This window comes from Chenopodium quinoa, unplaced genomic scaffold, assembly GCF_001683475.1.
Source record: "Chenopodium quinoa cultivar QQ74 unplaced genomic scaffold, ASM168347v1, whole genome shotgun sequence".
NCBI classification, from domain to species: Eukaryota; Viridiplantae; Streptophyta; class Magnoliopsida; order Caryophyllales; family Amaranthaceae; genus Chenopodium; species Chenopodium quinoa.
Genome location: NW_018743252.1, coordinates 8,170,866 through 8,175,176, shown reverse-complemented (window position 1 = coordinate 8,175,176; position 4,311 = coordinate 8,170,866).

The following is a 4,311-nucleotide window of genomic DNA, read 5'->3' as shown; positions in this document are numbered from 1 at the left end:
CTTCGCAAGCCGCTTAATAGGAAGAACAAAGTGGTAAAGGCTGCTAAAGCTATGGCCGCCTCTGACTGTGATAAGGCAATGTTTCAAATTGCCCAAAATGAGATTTTGACAACTGATATTCTTTATTATCAGGCGCAGGCTACTTCTGCTATCCGGGCTCAGTTGGAGGCGGCCCAGAAGAAGAATAGTGATCTGGAGGCGACCATCAACAATCTCAAGGCCGAGCTGAGGCCTCTTCGCCAAAAAGAGAGCTCATTCGACTCCTTGGAGAAATCCTTGGCGAGCGTTAAGGAACGCCTGGCGACTCAGGAGAAGAGCCTCACCGAAGAGCTCTCGGCTAAGGCCGAACAGGAAAAGAAGGAGCTGGTCCGAGAGATGATGGAAGACTCTGCTCAGATCCAGCGCCTGACCTGGGGCCGCCTCTTCCCCAATGCCGACTTTGCCTCGTGAGAAAAAACGTACCGCTAGTGTTCTGATAGATATAATCAAGAGATCCTGGCGGCTGCTGAGGACGAGGCATTTGAGGTGGAGGAGCCGGTTGTGGCGATTGTGCCGCTTGGGGTGGATGCATCGAAGAAGGATGCAGCTGAAGCCGTGTCCAGCAAAAAGAATGCTGACCAGGCGGCTGCTACTTTTATTGAAGATCTGCCCCCTTCTTAAGCTTTGTCTTCTTTCTACGGCCTGCGTGCCGTTTGTTTCTGTTTGAATATTTTTCCGATCTTATTGACCGGCTTCTTTTTGTATCTTTTACCCGGCCAAGGGGCCGGGGTTATGAATATTTGTGCCGGTCTTTATGGCCGGCTGTTAATATAACTCAGGCGACCATTATTTTAGGTCGCCTTTTTGCCAAAGTGTTTCGAATTTATGCTTTTTATTTTGCTAAGTATCGAAACATTGATATCCAATTGCATACTATACCAACTGTTTTGCATGGCCGATAGTTTCAGACTGGTACGAGGTAGTCACGCCGCCTATGCCCCTGGACGACTGGTTGTCTGTTTCCAGGCTAGGCAATCAGTCGGCCATTTATCCAATCGGTATTTGACTCATTTTAAAGACTGGATCCCCTTTAGGTAGGGGGTCCTGTCATTTGTAATTTTAACCAAGTAGGAAAGTGGTTTCCTACCTGCCATGTTTTTAGGCTAACGACTCTAGGCGGTCTAGGCCTACTGGTCCCTACTATATTTAACTTGGTGTAAATAGGCGCTATGTGAACACCTTTTTAGTTTCATACAAAGTTTTAAGGAGTGGCCGAGTATACGTGGTTGTTACTTAACCGCCGAGTGACTGTGTAGTAGAGGTTTCAAGCGGTGGGTACCGGTTATTCCCCTTGATTCGCCAATGTTTGTTGGCTATTAACTCATAAGGTACCGACTGTTCTTAATCAAGTAGTTTAGTCAGTTAATTGACACGGATGGGTACGGCAAACACTTGTTTGACCTGATTAGTCGGTTAAGTGAGATGTATCCTTGTCTGAGAAACGGCTACGAGGTTGCCTTAGTTAGACAGTCGTATGGGTGCCGCGTAATGATTTTACAGAACAATGTTCCACCCAAAAGGGAGCTGCTCTCTGCGACGAATTTCATCCGGATGGATGCCGCCGGACGCCTGATATAATCTTGGGACAGGTCGAATCAATTTAATATTTGGATCAGTTGGCCTGTCGCCTGGTCTGATCATTTCGGCCATGAGCCTTTGGTAGTTCTTGGTGAACTGTGTTATGGGAGAGTAGCCGGTTGTGGGGGAACAAGCGGCATGCCCCTCTTAAGTAAGAAATGAAAATAAAACATGGAGAGTAGCCGACTGTTTGTCAGTAGGCATGCCCCTCTTAGTACAAAATTTAATGAAACAACAAACTTTTATTAAGTAGCCCTCGGCTATTTACATCATTTAAAAGTAATATTTCTTAAGATTATCTACATTCCAGGTTCGAGGCAACGGTTGGCCGTCTGGTGCTTCCAGACGGTAGGTACCGTCCCTGACCTCTTCATAGATTCGGTAGGGTCCTTCCCAGTTGGGAGTTAATTTGCCAGACTCATTAGCCCTACCGACTGCTTCCATTTTTCTTAGTACAAAGTCCCCCACTTTGAGTGGACGCCTGTGTACTTTTTTGTTGTATGATCTGGTCATTCTCAGGCGGTAAATTTCATGGCGCAAGACAGCATTGCCCCTCCTTTCTGGGAGTGAGTCTAATGCCAGGCGCATGGCTTCCCAGTTTGCCTCTTCGTCATATAACATTACTCGAAGAGTCGGCTCGTAGTGTTCAATTGGAAGAACAGCTTCTGCACCATAGGTTAGGAGGAATGGAGTTTCTCTAGTCGCCCCTTTTTCAGTCGTCCTAATGGCCCAGAGAACATGTGGTAGTTCATCCGCCCATAGGCCGCCTGCTCGTTCAATCTTTTTCTTGAGACCGTCTGAGATGACTTTGTTAAAGGCTTCTACCTGGCCGTTTGCTTGTGGATGGCCGACTGATGCAAAGTGGGGTGTAATACCTTGGTCACCCAACCAGCTTTTGAGAACAGGTGTCTCAAATTGGGGACCATTATCAAAAACCATAGACATGGGAACCCTGAACCGAGTGATGACATTTTTCCAGATGAATAAAATTACATCTTTCGTCTTGATTCCCTTTACAGCCTCCACCTCCACCCATTTAGTGAAGTAGTCGACTACAACAAGTATGTACTTCCTACCGCCTGTAGCAGGCGTATAGGGACCCAGAATATCCATGCCCCACTTAGCAAACGGTAGTGGGCTATGAATGGTAGTGAGGTCAGTAGCCGGACGGTGAATTAGTTTGCCAAACCTTTGACACTTGTCATATTTTTTCACCATTTCCATTGCATCTGCTTCTAAAGTAGGCCAAAAGTAGCCCTGCCGCCTTGTCCGTTGGGCAAGCGTCCTGCCGCCTATATGGGAAGCGTAGTAACCAGAGTGAAGATCATCTAGTATCTCTCGCCCCTTTTCTGGAGTAACACACTTCAAGTAGGGTTGAAGATACCCTCTTTTGTGAAGTTCTCCCTTTATCATTTCAAAACTGGCTGCCCGCTTTTTCAGCGCAGCCACCTGGTGATGATCATCCGGCAAGGTACCGTCTGTCAGATATGCTCTGATCGGATCCATCCAGGTTGAGCTTCTGTCTAGGATTCCAATAGGGTCTTCCTCGATGCTTCTTTTCTCCATTACTTCCCAAAAAAACGGTTCGAGGAGTATCACAAGAGGCGGAGGATGCTAATTTTGAAAGAGCATCCGCCTGGTTGTTTTCTGATCTCGGCACTTGAGTCAGATGAAAATCTTCAAGGGATCCGACTGCTTGTCGTACCGCCTGTAAATACTTGATCATGGCCGGATGGGTTGCTTCGTATTCACCATTATACTGACTCACTATCAATTGTGAATCGGAACAGGCGTCTATCTTTCTTGCCCCTGCCGCCTTGCACATGCGGATTCCGGCTAGCAAAGCTTCATATTCTGCCTCATTATTTGAGGCCTGAAAACTAAAGCGTAGAGCATATTCGTACATGTCGCCTTCTGGCGACTGACATATGACGCCTGCTCCACAACCATTTGAAGTAGAGCTTCCGTCCACATATACCTTCCAGGCTTGATCTGGAACTTGAGAGTCAGGGGGACGAGTCATCTCAACAATAAAGTCAGCAAAGGCTTGCCCCTTCACTGCTTTTCTAGGCTCAAAAGTAACTTCGAGGCTCTGAATTTCTATGGCCCATTTGATCATCCGGCCTGACGACTCCATGGTGGTCAATGGCCGCTTGATAGGTTGATCTGTATACACGACGACTGCATGTGCCAAGAAGTAGGGCTTCAATTTTTTAACAGCCATGAAGAGTGCAAGACCAAATTTCTCCACTAAGGGATACCTCAACTCGGCATTTTTCAGTACATGACTGACAAAGTAGACCGGGAGCTGACAACCGTCTCTTTCAGCAAGAAGGACAACGCTTAACGCATGATCAGAGACGGCCAGGTACATGTAGAGTACTTCTTTGGGCAAAGGGCTGACTAGCCTCGGCAAGGAATGCAAGTGAACTTTCAATTTCTGGAAGGCCGCCTCAGCATCCGGCCCCCATTCAAACCTTGCCTTTTTCTTAATGGCCTGGAAGAAATATAAGCATTTGTCGCGTGATCGGCTTAGAAATCTTCCCAAGGCCGCCAGATAACCTGTTAGCTTTTGAACCTCTCGGACGGTGCGAGGCGACTGCATGTCGATGACCGCCTGCACCTTCTCAGGAATCGCCTCTATTCCTCTCTGATTGATAAGGAATCCGAGAAATTTCCCAGACTCAACTCCAA